Here is a 14,665-nt window from a genome sequence, read left to right as displayed (position 1 = left end):
GTCTAAGTCTCCGAGCTACCCAAACCAGGCACAACAATATTTCTCAATGGACTAATATTTTGCCTCATGTTCGATGAACTTTTGCTTTGAGGTAGTAGATCGCTTTTCTTTCTTTCTTGACTCGTCGTGTTGCCCAAAGATGCAACCCATTGAACTTTCGAACACGTCAAATACAAAATCAATGGTCTTTCGGGAGTTGGCGGTACTAGCACCGGAGGATCGGATAAATATTGTTTTATCTTATCAAAGGCCACCGGCATTCCTCGCTCCATTCTCCGGGTTATGTTTTCAAGAAGCCAAAGATTGGGTCGCATTGGTTGGTAAGTTGAGCGATAAATCGGCGATGTAATTTAATCTCCCTAAGAATCCTCTAACTTCTTTTTGCGTTCATGAGGTGGTAATTCTTGGATGGCTTTTATTTTATCTGGGTCCACTTCGATACCTCTTTCAATCGACAATGAAGCCTAGCAACTTTCCCGAGGTAGCTCCAAATGTACATTTGGTCGGATTAAGCTTTAGTGAAACTTTCTCGACCTCTCGAACAACTTCTTGAGGTTCACCACATGCTCTTCTTCCCTGGATTTAGCAATCATGTCGCCAACATAGACCTCTATTTCTTTGTGTATCATGTCATGGAATAACGTTACCATAGCCCTCGATATGTTGCCCCAAAGATTCTTTAACCCGAATGGTATCACCTTGTAGCGAACGCCCCCACATTGTTATGAAGGTAGTTTTCTCCATATCCTCGGGGCCATCTTGATCCGATTATACCCGAGAATCCGTCCATGAAAGAAAACAATGAATGTTTTGTTGTGTTGTCCACCAATGTGTCAATATGTGGCAAGGAAAATTATCTTTTGGGCTTGCTCGATTCAGTCATGTAATCCACGCACATTCGTACTTTTCCATCTTTTTTGGTACCGGACTATGTTAGCCACCCATTACGGATATTTGGAGGCTTGTAGGAAGCCGCCAAACCGCTTTTGACTTCCTCTTTTATCTTCAACAACATTTCGGTCTCATCCGTCTTAATTTTTGCCGGATGGGCTTGCATTCGCTTTAATGGGAGCTTATGGACCACTAAATCTTTATCTAGCCCTGGCATGTCCTGGTATGACCATGCAAAAACATCTTTGTATTCGCGGAGTAAAGTGATCAAACTATGCCTGGTACTCTCTGAAATAGAAGTCCCAATCTTCACTTATTGTTTCCTCTCTTCAGTACCCAAATTTACTGTTTCTACAGATTCTTCATGAGGCAGAATCTGTTTATCCTCTTGCTCCATCATTCTTAACAATTCAGGAGACGAGACATAATCTTCAGCATTTTCTTCGGCTTCAAATTCTACTAAGCAAACAACCTTCTCAAAATCGATTTCAAGATTCATAACGGGCTTATTCATGTCGTCAATATCTGAGCACCTGAAAGTTGAAATGGAAAAGGAAGCTATAGGGGGACATCCAAGTATCGGAAACAACAAACAAAATGTTATGTCATGGTAATGAGGCAAATGTAAAGATAGGCTATGAAATGAGAAAATGATCATGAAATTAGTGATAACGCAAAAAAATCATGACAAAATGCATCTTCATCGATATTCATTTAAATGATAAAGAGCGAATGCAAGCTCTTACAAAAGACTTCTATTATATCTAATGACACAATAGAAGGTTAATGTTTAGCATTACTCTGAAGACTTATAAACTACAAGAAGCTCCTCAGTAGTCCAATTGTTCAACATAAAACCAGGAGGGCAAAGGCGTATCCTCGAGACATCTTTACTTGTACCAACTTCTTTGTCGATGACACTTATACCGACATTCCGAAACCCTTTCAATTAACCCCAAGATGTTTCGTGGATCATCTTGTCCAGGTACAACATTCCATGCAGATGTAAATATTTTTGACAAATGAGGGTACTCTATCGGTTCCCATTCGGTTCTCGGCCTAAAGTTCTTGCAATTCTTCTCTCTTGATCCTTCTTCCACTGTCTTCTTCTTTGACGCATGTCGTTGAAACCCCAAACCGTGTCGGGCCTTGTGGTGCATCGCCTTAAAGCCCTAACTATTCCTTGTAGATGTCTCCCTAAACCTCTTCTCGCACGAGCTCCTCTTCCTACATCAACTTGACACCCATTCGGTATTTTTCGACGCTTTGGCATCGAATTCTGTTTCCTTCAGTGATGAAAGTGGCATTGACGAATTCGAGGGATCGAAAGGAACATTCCACTGCGTCCTTGCTTACTTCCAGGTATGGCGCATCAGTAGAGATGGATGTGACGATGTCTTCTTCGCCTCGATCGTGACCAAACAGCCATCCATGATGAATTTCACCTTTTGATTGAGGATGATGGGATCGCTCCAATGAATGGATCCAAGGTCTTCCCAAAAGGCAATTATAAGAGGTGTAATGTCCATGACTTGGAACTCGACCTCATAGATGTAAGGCCCACTTCCAAAGGGATTTCGATCTTTCCCATGACTTCGCGCCGTCTCCGTCGAATGCCCTTACCATGGAATGACAGGGCCTTAAGTAGGACAAATCCATCGGATTCGGAAAGCGTGGCCAATGGCATGACGTTTAATCTCGACCCATTATCGATGAGTACGTTCGGTATTATGTAGCCCTTGCAATGAGTCGTGATATGCGCGCTTTCACCGAGCCTCTACCATTTGGCGATATCTCATCATCACTAAAAGAGATGAAATTGTCCGCATTCGATTGTTTACCCATCTATCAAGCTTTTCGACAGATATGTTGTTGGCCACATAAGCTTGATTTAACACCTTCAATAAAGCGTTCGATGTGGCTCAATTTAACAGAGAGATAGAACTCAGATTCGTCTTTGGTCGCTTGCTCAATTGTTCCACCACACTATACTCATTGTGCTTAATAAATTTCAAGAATTCTTGAGCTTCTTCCTTATTCACGTGCTTTTAGTTTCTTGCACGGGTGGAATTTCTTGCTCGACCTCGACTTCGTGCATCACTTGCTTTCCTTTTTGTTTCAAGTCGCTACTTTTCTTTATCGGTTCAACTTCTTTAGAATAGCACCGCCCATCGGGTAAAATAACCTACTTCCCCAATGTCTTCGATTGTGGCTTCAAGCTTTTCACCTTCGTGTAACGATGTTGACATCGTACTTCCACAATCTTGTTTTATTGTCCTTATAGGGAAAGGAGATGGTACTTCAATTATCATTTTGGTTTCACGGCTCCTTCTTCGTCATAATAGATTATTAACTATTGGTCGGCGCTATATGGGAAACCCGATGATTGATTGTCGAGGCACATATTTCTCCACCGGCCTCTTTGGCTTTACAAAAATCCCAATCTCCTTATTGTCCATCATACTTTGCAGTAAACTTCTGAATTCCTTACAGGACTGAATGTTATGCTCCCAATACCATGGAGCTTGCAAAAACTGTGACCTTTTGCATCTTCTCCTTTGGATACTCCGTTAAAACGACAGAGCAACCCTTTCTCACTTAGTATCTCTCAGATTCTCTGCAGAGGTGTTCGTACTTCAGAAACCCATCTTCTATTTTGTTGTTTATCCTCCTCTCCTACTGCGCTCACATTCCCTTTGGTGTGGTTTGGGAATGGATTCCCGGTCGTACTGCCAGTACCATCGAATCGCAAAATGCCCGCATCGATGAGCCCTTGAACTCTCCTTTTGAAAGCAAGACAATTCTTAGTAGAATGCCCCTGGTTCCCCGCATGGTATGCGCAACTAGCATTTGGATCGTACCATTTTGGGTATGGAGGTTTAAGGGGGGCCATGTAATGGGGAGATATCAATTGTTTCTCCAGAAGTTTTGGGTACAATTCCCCATATGATATAGGAATAGGGGTGAATTGCTGTCTCTCGGGATTGAGCTTTGTTGGTCTTGGTTCATTTCTGGGTTGGCTTTGAGTGGGTAGAGTGTTTTGTGGGAATGTGGTGATGGGCCTTTGGTTATTCATGGCGTATACAGGGTAGGAAGGAGGTGATGCTTGGTAGTAAGGGGTTTGAGGAGGATAATAGAAATTCGGGGGTGGATAATTTCGAGGTCGGGGTTGGTTAGGATACGAATTGGGAATGTAATGACTCCCAGTTCCCACCATGTGGGCTTCTGGCTCTTTCTTCCTTACGGGTGCTGCTTTTCTTGAGCCTTCTGATCCTTCCATTCTGCCGCTCTTGACGGCATTCTCTATGAGTTCACCAGATATTACAATATCCGAAAAATCCTTCAGTAGCACTTCCCACCACTTGTCATAGAACGGTGCTTTCGAGTATTGATGAAAAGGACTGTTATCTCAGTCTTAGTCAGTGGAGGCTCCACTTGGGCCGAGATATCTCTCTATCTTTGTGCATATTGTCTAAAGGATTCTGCTGGTTTCTTCTCCATCATTTGCAAGGTCATACGGTCTGGCACCATCTCCGATACATGCTTGTACTGATCGCAAAATGCTGACGCCAAGTCCTTCCAGGATCGAATCTTTTCTCTACTAAGTTGATTGTACCACGGAGAGTCGACCTGTTAGACTATCTTGAAAGCAATGTATGAGTAGTTTATCCTCGTTCACATAACCAGTCATTTTCCGACAAAACATGACCAGATGCGCCTTTGGACATCTTGCCCCATCATGCTTCTCAAAATCAGGCACTTTAAACTTTGGGGGCAAAATCAGATCGGGTACCAAACTGAGCTCTTTGGCACCTAGTGCGGAGAAGACTTCAGTGCCTTCTATCGCTTTGAGTCTTTCCTCTAGACATCCTATATTTTGCGTCATGGTTATCCGATTTCAACTTGGCTACCTCTCATTGGGTCATCCAGATCTGGAACTAGTGGATCGGCAGGACTAGCCCCCGGTTTGACGCGAATATTCCTTGCCCAAATTAGTGGGTGGAGCAGGTGGCATAGGTCGATGTTCCAAGCCAGTGGGTTCCCCTTGAGTATACCCTCTCTGTGTTGTATATGCAAGCGGTGGAGTGAATCCTGGGGGATAGAGTGGATCCTGATCGTGGTGAATTCTTGATCGAGATTCCTCAATGTCAGGGCTCCGCATGGGTCCTTTTCCTTTAACTAGAGCTGACATCATCTCCATCATCTTGGCCATTTGATCTCTTTGTTCGAGTGATTCCTCTCGAGATCTCACCATTAGGTCTCTCGTCTCTTGTTGCGATTTGGCCAGTTGCTCTTGTAATTCTTTTTGAGCCTTTTCCATCCTTTCAATTCTCTCATTGAATTCACTTCCATCACTCTAGCTTGTCGGCGCTTTTATCTTGATGACGTGGTTCCATCTTGTGGTATTACAAGCTGCGAATTATATATTTTGTCTTCAATGACCGAGTATGGGATATGCGATGTATGAATGAATGCATGAATGAATGCACGAATGTCAAAATGTTAATATGTTAATTATGCAAGGAATGTAAAAATTGGTGTTAATTTCAAGGTAGCCCCATATTTAGGCATTTCATTTATCAACATAGTCTATTACACAAAGTTTCCATTTTCAACGGTTGCACAAATTTCCTAGCCACATTGCCTTGTTTCTTTACTTGCTTTAAAAACTCGATATGTTCGATCTTTGGCTCGGAGGAATTGGCAACCGAGAACTTGACTTCATCGATAATTGAACAACTTGCATAGCCGCTTGCGAATTTCATTGATCAAGAAGTCAAGTTGCATTTCTCTTTCTTTGAGAGATCCTTCATACGCGTGAATGTCCCTATCGTACTGCTCACTCTTTTCTTCTAGAGCCTTCAGGAGGCTATCTAATTGTTGTTGATGAGATTGCAGCATATTTTCTAGATCTCGTGTTTTCCTTTTTAATTCTTGATGTTCAGACTGACTATTTGCCAATTCTGCAGTCGCTATTTCATACTCGGCGTTCTTCCTTCTTAACTCTATCAAAGCGCGTGCAGCCTTTTCCTCCTCTTTCTTTGCTTTTCCCTTCCAAAACTCTATTTCTCCCTTGATATTGCTAATTTCTTCCTTCCATTCTGCTGCCGGCTTGCCTAACCCGCTATTCTTTATAGTGTTTCTTAATTTCTTGTTTTCCAAATGAAGGTCCCTTAAGTCGTTTCTCACAATCTCGGCTTCTCTTTGTACTTTTTCAGTTCTGGATCTTTTAACCTGAACTTCAATCTTCAGTTGATAGTTTTCTTCTTGAAGGGCACTAAGGTCTCGAGACATCTTGGCCTTTTCTCGCTCGAATTCTTGTCTTGCCATTTCTAGCTCGACGGCATTTCCTTCGAGAAAGGATTCGGATGGGGTGGTTTGTTGTCGAGATTTGTCGACTATTTACCCGTTGCTTCCTCCATACGTTGTAATCTTGGGTAAGGGTATCAGCATACAAGGCTAATTCCATGAAATGAATTTCCTTCCAAGACTTTGCGGTGTCTCGGACTCTCTTCATATATCCTTCACCCGTGAAAGCGAACTCGAATCGTGCTAATCCTCCGATTCGGGGAGGAATTGTCGCAAGAAAATTGCCTTTGGACCAACAATGAGCATATCCAACTCCTCCCCATAACCCAAGTAAAGGTACCCAATCTTGGCTTCCACATTTGTATAGCGAATCAAGGACGGATCCGTGGTGCTCTCCATGTTATATCCTCTCGCGAAGGTTCGAAGATCGATACCCAATGTTGCTCAGTGACTTCCTTCGGCCATTCTTTCTTGAGGAAAGCTTCTAGCGGGGAGAATGTTTTAGAAAACATATGGAATGGAGTGCGCTCTACCTTCCAGGAGTGACTTAAAATCAAACATTGAGCAATCACAAGATCCGATAAATCGTCCCTCCCTTTTCTTCGACAACTACTCAGGGACCTGAAGGTCTCGGCTAGGATGGTTGGGACAGGGTTGATTCCTTGTTTTAACCTTTCGAAGAAATCAACTACTGCCACTTCGAGATGTCCGAGAATCTTTGGGAAAATAACCGGACCATAAATGGCCAGCGAATAGATTTACCCTTTTCAAATGTCGGGATGGTTCGAGTCAAATCTCGTAGGGAGGACCATGGAATGCAAATGGTTTCGTTCTTCTTCTTCATCTATTTTTCAGCCCATGCATCGGTCATGTCTGGGGTCTCACTAACTTTTTCTTGAAGGTCATCGGCTTAGGCTCCTTCACATATATTTTGCCGAATTGTACATTGTCGATCTGAGTAAAGCAAGATACTCTTTTATGGTTGAGTCATATCTTCTTGATTGAAGGTGAAACAACGATAAGTTGGGTCCCGAACCGAACCATGGCTTGAATCAACTGTTCGTCTACGGATGGTGATCGGTGAGCTATATCTCCATACCTCTCAGTGAAAATGTCTCTAGTGTCTGAACCCCACTGATTCCAAATTTGAACCAAATCTTCGAGGTTATTTTGGCGAACATTCGCAGTTATTTGTTCGGGCAAATTGGCAGCACACCTTTCCACAAGACTATCCCCCTTGTCCCTCTGAGTTTTTAGAGACCAGTCCCGAACCACGGCATTCTTCTCGGTGATTTGTGTAATTGACTCCTCCATCAGAAACCCGTTTTTTGGCAACCAACCTTTAATCAACACCTTCCTAATATGATGCCTATGATGCATGATGAAAATAAAAACAAACAAACTTGGTTAGTAAACACAACAAATATAATTTGAAAAATAAACTAAACTACCCGATCCAATTATTTTGCATAAATAGTGTAAATGAAAAGCATTTTCCCCTTGTACTTATTTTGGTGACTATAAGCGGACAGAGGTTCGGCATGGCTCTAATTGGATAGCTCGTATGGTTCATTATATGTAGTCTCGATTCTAGACAGGTACTCGAATTGCTCGTACTATCATCTGCTAAGATTAGCACGAAGCCTCGGTCATAACCCATCACAGGCTCACGAGTTCAATTCGAGGGATTACATTTACTTATGCCTATGCGGAGGGACAAGTTAACTCACGAAAGCATAAGTCATATGTAACCCGAAAGTATTCACTAGCCTGCATTTGAGGGACGAGTTAACTCACGAAGGCATAGTGTTTACTTTCACTTAAGCGGACGGAGCCGGGTAGAGAGCTCATGTTATGCGAAAATGCAAGTGCACGGTATGTGGGAAAAACTTCATAAACCTTTACGTCTTACTAAAAAACTAGACCAAAATTAAAACCATAAAATTGAAAACTAAAAACAACCAAATAAGTAAGTTAGAAGAACTATTTACAACACGATACAAATGCATGAATTTTGAAAACGAGATTTTGGATCACGACCAAATATTTACTTTGAACAAGGAAATTTTGACAACACGTGTTTAATTCGGACCACGACTCTCAAAAAGGTGTCCCGAGTGGAGTCGCCAATTGTAGCGACGTAAAAATTTTGGTTTCGGTCGCTAATTGTGGCGATTAAAACTTGGAATTTGAAATTTGATTTTAGATTAAACCGAGTCGCCATCGATCTTTTTACTAGGTGTGATCGGACACCTATTAAATTTTTTAAAAAACGAGAAAAGGCCGAGTTAAGGTCTACGTTAAAAAGCCGAGAAAAATTAGGGTTTGGGAGTCGGTTCGCATAAGGAAGGTATTAGCACCTCGCGACGCCCAAAATTGGTATCTCATAAACACGTGTTGTCTTGGTTTTCAAAAATACGAGTTTAACGTAAAATTTAATCGTAATCCGATTAAAAGACGAGAAATTTTGGTTTATTTCGGTTTTGAGAAGGGTATGTAGCTTTAACACGAGCCAATTGACGTTCACCCAACATAGCGATGAACTCGATGACTTAATGTTAAATCGGCATATTGCCTTGATTATTGAAATTAATTAGCAAAACGTGAATGGGATTTTGAAAATAATGTGAAACAAGATTGATATGCATAAGAATAAATAAATGGAAGAGCTATAAATATATTTGAAACAAATAACAAGTATGACAAGAATATTGAAGGAAAACACTAATAATGCATGCAAGATTAAATGTGATATAGTATTGAATACAAGAACACAAAGAGAATACGATAAATATACACATGAAAATAATTAAGAGTATATATGTAAAATATGTATATATAAATATTAGTGGTATTAGCAAGATGTATAAGATAATAAAAATATATAACTAGTAATGTTAAACATATATTCATAATATTTACATATGTACATAAAATAAATATTGAGGAACACATGCATCTAAAGAACATATATATGCCAATATATATAACGATGTTATGAAAGGAACTAAACAAATAATGCATAAGATTAAAACGAAGTTTTGAAAAAGAATTATTACCTATATACATATATAATAATAAAATGGATACATGAAATGACTTGAGAAATATACGTATGAATTTAGTATACAAGACTAACAATTAAATAGAATCATATACATGCATTGTGTTAGAATGTATATACATACATAATAATAATATTGGAACACCTATTAATAATATTACGTAGATATATACATATACGTGTAATAATGATGAAAATAATAATAATAATAGTGAAAATAAGTAAGATAATAATACATATGATAGTAAAAAGATAATACTATATGAAATGTGTATATATATATATAATAATATATATAGGCTAATATGAATAATGATAATAATACGATAATAATAATAAAATACGAAAAAGTATATATAATATAATAATAATATTAAAATACAATAATTAAAAATAATATTATACATAAATATATACAACATTCACATATAAGAGAAAAACGATACTAATATATAGTAATAATAATAATAATAAGAATAATAAAAACATGGATATTTAAGAATAAAAAAACAAAAAGGGACTAAAATTAAATCAAAAACAAAGTTATGGGGCTAATTTAAAAAGAAATAAAAGAAAGGATCGATTTGAACGTGCCGAAAAATGTGGAGGGTCGGACAAGAATAATCCCATTTCCTCAAAATGCTTGCAGATGTAGGGACCAGATTGCAAAGAACGCTAAATATCGGGGCCAAATTAAAAGCAAGAAAAATCAATTGCAAACACCGAAAAAGCGGAAGGGCTGATTGCAAAATAGCCCTTCGCGTTTAAAACACGCGGATCTGGCGGGTTAGGGTCGGTCGACCGATCCAAGGCCTAAACGGCGTCGTTTAGCTTCAAGGGGGTCCAAAGCAGTGCGTTTGGACCCCTATATAAACCAAATTTTTTGTTTTTCATTTGAAATGAAGAAAGGAGAAAAAAAAAAAAAGAGGGAGAGAAAAGGAACGGGAAAGAAGAGAGGGAGGGGAGCTCGGCCATGGGGGCAGCCACCGACGGCCATGAGAGGTCCTTGGCGCATGCCTTAAACACATGACGCATGGCGGAAAAGGTAATTTTCTAAATTTTTTGCTTTTTATTTATTTTTATATTTATGTTATATGTTTATATATATAAATATAAATAAAATGGATTGAATGTATGAACAAAACGAAATAAAAGCAAAAACGATGACTTAGATCCCTTTTGCTTTCGATTTCAATACCTTGGGCCTCCTGATTAGTATGGTAGTCGTGTTTTTGTGTATCTGAAATTGCTATTCTGCTTTTGTTGTTTTTTGAATCGAATGTACTCTTTTTGTTTAAAAATGTATTGCCTGCATTCAAAAATTTTTTCCCCCCTCCCTTACAGCTTCTGATTTGGGTTTTTATAACCCTTTTACACTTATTTTTAATTATTCTTGTCATGCTTTTTTTGCCTTGGTCTTTGCAGGTGCAGAGGCATGGTGGTGGCAGATGGTATGGGGGTGGTCGGGGGTAGTGCTGAGTTGTCAGAAGCATGGGCAATATTGGGCTTATACACCTCCAATATTTATCCAAAGATAAAGCCTTATGAGCCAAGTAAATTCATCAATTTAGTCCACAAGATAAAAGACTTAAAAGATAAGGATAAACTTTATTAGATAAGGCATGTTGATTTTCAAATTTCTTAAATCACCAAGTTTGATCACCATGGTTTAGCATGAGATAAAATAAGTTGTAAGAATCATTTACTTATGGTGAACATAAACATGAAGATAAAAGTAAAAAAAATATTAACATTCAACTCCACTATTTTGAGATCATGTCTAAGCTATTGTCCAAAGGTCTGTTTGGACATTTGTTTAAACATGGGAGTTAACAGACAGTAACAGTTCAAAGAATTGTTTGAACAAGGGTTAAAACATCAGCAGCCGACAACTATGGTTCCAACAAATTTGAAGTGAAAGAGATTGGTGAGAGTTCAAAAGCAGTGGAAAAGATCATGGAAGCTTGAGTGGTTTGTGTAATATCTAAATTGAGTTGTTTAGATTTAATTATGGTGAAAGCGTAATGATATGATTTCTTGATAACTTGCATGAAAAATTAAAAGTAAATAATGAGCATGATTAATAGTTGTCAGACCTTGTTGGATGCCTATAGTTGAATGCAAATTATGGAAGTTATTGTTTCTTTAAATAAGAAATTATGTTTAGTAGGTTAAACAACCCATTTAAATGATTTTAGATTTTAGATAATTTCGGAGCTATATTTAGCATGTCATTAGATATATATTTTTTTAAACTTGTTAATATTGTATTATGTCTGAGAAATTTGTTTTGAAGTGTTACACGCGACCTTAAAGATTTAGTTTATAATTTGTGTTCTAAACGCACTAAAAATTTATTCTCGCGTTATCTTTTTATATTTACTTACACATTACCTTTTAAAAGAATTGGTTGAATATATCCATTTATGCATTAAAATATGATAATGAGATTCGATTTTTTTTTGGAAAATCTTATGATAAGGTTTCAGACATGTTTATGTCTGGAAATTTTTATTTATACATTGATGCTTTAATGAGACTTGTAATATGCAATGAAGCTACTTAGTGTTTGTGTTCGAAGCATGATTAATTGGATTTGATAATATAATATAATGTGATTTAACCTTAATGATTAATTGGATAAAAAAACTTGTTGAAATCTGATATAACGGAATGAATAGATTAAATTTTAAGAGATTTTAATATAATAAATTATTTTTTGGATTTTAATATTTTAATATTTTTGAAATAATTTAAATTGATTTTTATAAAAAATATATTTTTGAATTTTAAAGAGTTTTGAATTTTTATATTTTTGGAAAATCTTAAAATATTTTATTATTTTAAAACTTTTAGGATTTTTATTAAAATTATGATTAAAGAATAAGAATCAAATTAAAAAAAATTATTCTATCTTTTTATAATTGTCAGATAAAATTGGAAAACAAGTACAAGAAAATCAATGAATTAAAATTAAAGTTTAGGACTAAAATTTAAAGTTTATTAAAGTACATGGACATTTGGTATATTTAAACTTTACGATTATATTTACTTTTAATACTTTTTAAAATTTTATATTAATTTATTGATGAGTTTAAATTCTAATTTATTTGAAGTACGTGTTTCTAATTGGACTTTAATTGAAACATAGTTGATGTCATGACGAGGAAGAGTTGATGCACGACAACGACGTCTTGACGATAAGAATTGCCACGTCCTGACGATGTGAAGAAGGATGTTCTGATGAGGCAAAATGCTTTGTCATGACGTGGCAACATGTTCCCTACTAAATCGAGTTTCTTCTCCTAGTTAAATTTTGTTAATTTTCCCCCTAACTCTGATTATTCCAAGGATGTTTTAGTAATATTTTCACAAGAATTTTAGGCTATAAATAGGGTTTTTAGTAACCCTAGATTGATAGATTTAACAGTATAATTAAGAGAGAGTTTTGTGGTAATTTCGAGAGAACTTTATATTTTTTTTGGATTCGGGTTTGTTTGTTTCTCCATATTGTACTCTTTTTCAATTTTTCTATTTTAGTGAATTTTTTTTTGTGATTTTTTATCCTCTTCAATTAGATTTTTTCACGTAAATATTTGTGTTCAATTTTTTTATTTTTTGTTATTATTAGTTGCATAGAATAAACTTTTTAAATTAGAAATAGAGAAATTAAAATTCAAAAAGAATGAGACTTATTTTGAACTTTAAAAATTGGAGCTGAGTTCATACTTACTCTTGCGTGAGATAGGCACGGTTAACCCATAAAAAAAAAAGTCCTTACATGTCAAGCCTAATGACACACTTGAAGGGTGCCAAACATTAAACTAGCTGTCCCTCACCTTCAAAGAACACTCAATTATATCACAATTTCCCTAAATTCGCAAATTCAACCATCTTGAACATTATAAAATGATATCAAAACATCCATGCCAAGTAAATAAATGGATAGGTTCCCTTAGCAAAATAAGTATAAAACAACCAAACATCAGCCACACCAGGCAGATAAATCAAGGAACATTAGCTACTGTAAAAAGCTGCCACAAATATAGATATAATTAATTATAAAAGTATCATTTTAAAGAAAAATTATAAACCATCTTTAAAGTGTAATTTTTGCACAAATAAAACTACGTACAAATCATCTTTACATAAAAAAGGATTTGTATATCTCTCTAACAAGTCATAAAGATTCATTCTCCGCTAGATGAGTTAAACTATCAATCCTAAATTCACATTGTAATGGCCAATTTTTGGCCCAGGCAAATAAACAAAAAAATAAAATCCAAATAACCAAATAAAGTCCATTTTACAAAAAACAAACAGCATGCCCAAACCCAAAACCAAATGACCCATTACATCAAACCCTAGCCCACTATCTTAAACTTTTTTTTCAGCAGACAAAACCCTAGTCCCCAAGGTGCAGCCGCCGCATGCCCCTCTGCCCTTGACCAGCGCCGCACGCTACCCTCGACCACCACGCGCACCGCTTTGTCGCACACATCTGACGTCTCTGACAACCACCTGCAACACGTAAACGAAGAAGCCAAGCAGAAGAAACAACATGCAAAAAGACAAAAAAAAATGAAAACTAACAGTTTATGAATTGGCTATAAGAGCCACGATTTTCATTTGTAATTTTTTTTACGAACATTAAGCAATCAAAAAGAAAAAATAGAAGCAAAAAATGGTTGATTTCGATTTCGATTTTCGTGTTCTTTTCTCTTTTTTTTTATATTTTTTTATCTTTTATTTTTAAATCTCTTTTAAACAAAAATAATAAGAGAAGGAGAGGGCTTACCCGAAATCCCTGTGATTGTGTTGCCGGAGACTCTGTCCGTTGTTGAAATCAGACCCAAAAGGAAGAGAGGAGAGACTTTCTTCCTCTCGATCGACGGGCTGACGGCGCGACGGCTAGGGTTCATAACCCTAGCAGAGAGTTGAGAAATAAAGGGGGAGAGGGTGTTTTGTTTTTTTCTTGAAAAATAAAAGAAGAAACGGCAGATTGAAAAAGAAGGAAGATTTTGGTTTTATTTCATCTTTGAAACGACGTCGTTTGGTGGGGTGGGGGTTTGCATATTCTCCCTAAAGGGGAAATTTGTGCGATTAGTCCTTTTCATTTGCAACTCCATTCAATCAGGCTCCATTTCCTGTTTTCTTTTATTTTTTTTTTAATTTTAACCCTTAGATTTCGTTTGGTTTTCGATTTGGTCCCTTGTGTTTGTTATAGCCCAATTTTGCCCCATGACCCATTTACACTAAACCCCATGACCCATTTACACCAAACCCAAAACCAATTTACATTAAACCCAAAACCCAACCCAAAACCCAATTGTATCAGCCCAATTGATTAACCCTAGCCCAAACCAACAAAAAATACAACAAAATCAATTAACCCTAGCC

General features: G+C 37.2%; 1 long non-coding RNA gene across 1 annotated transcript; it reads right to left on the bottom strand.

The window, feature by feature from the left end:
• Positions 1 to 13,408: 13,408 nt before the first annotated feature.
• LOC108456459 (uncharacterized) lies at positions 13,409 to 14,260 on the bottom strand. The gene is made up of 2 exons (XR_001866926.2): positions 14,064 to 14,260; positions 13,409 to 13,786 (listed from the first exon to the last, which is right to left on the bottom strand). It is a non-coding gene; the product is annotated as an uncharacterized LOC108456459 (long non-coding RNA).
• Positions 14,261 to 14,665: the final 405 nt, after the last annotated feature.

This window comes from Gossypium arboreum, chromosome 9 (assembly GCF_025698485.1).
Source record: "Gossypium arboreum isolate Shixiya-1 chromosome 9, ASM2569848v2, whole genome shotgun sequence".
Classification (NCBI taxonomy): domain Eukaryota; kingdom Viridiplantae; phylum Streptophyta; class Magnoliopsida; order Malvales; family Malvaceae; genus Gossypium; species Gossypium arboreum.
The sequence above is the reverse complement of the archived record's forward strand: the minus strand, read 5'-3'. Positions and strand labels throughout refer to the sequence as shown.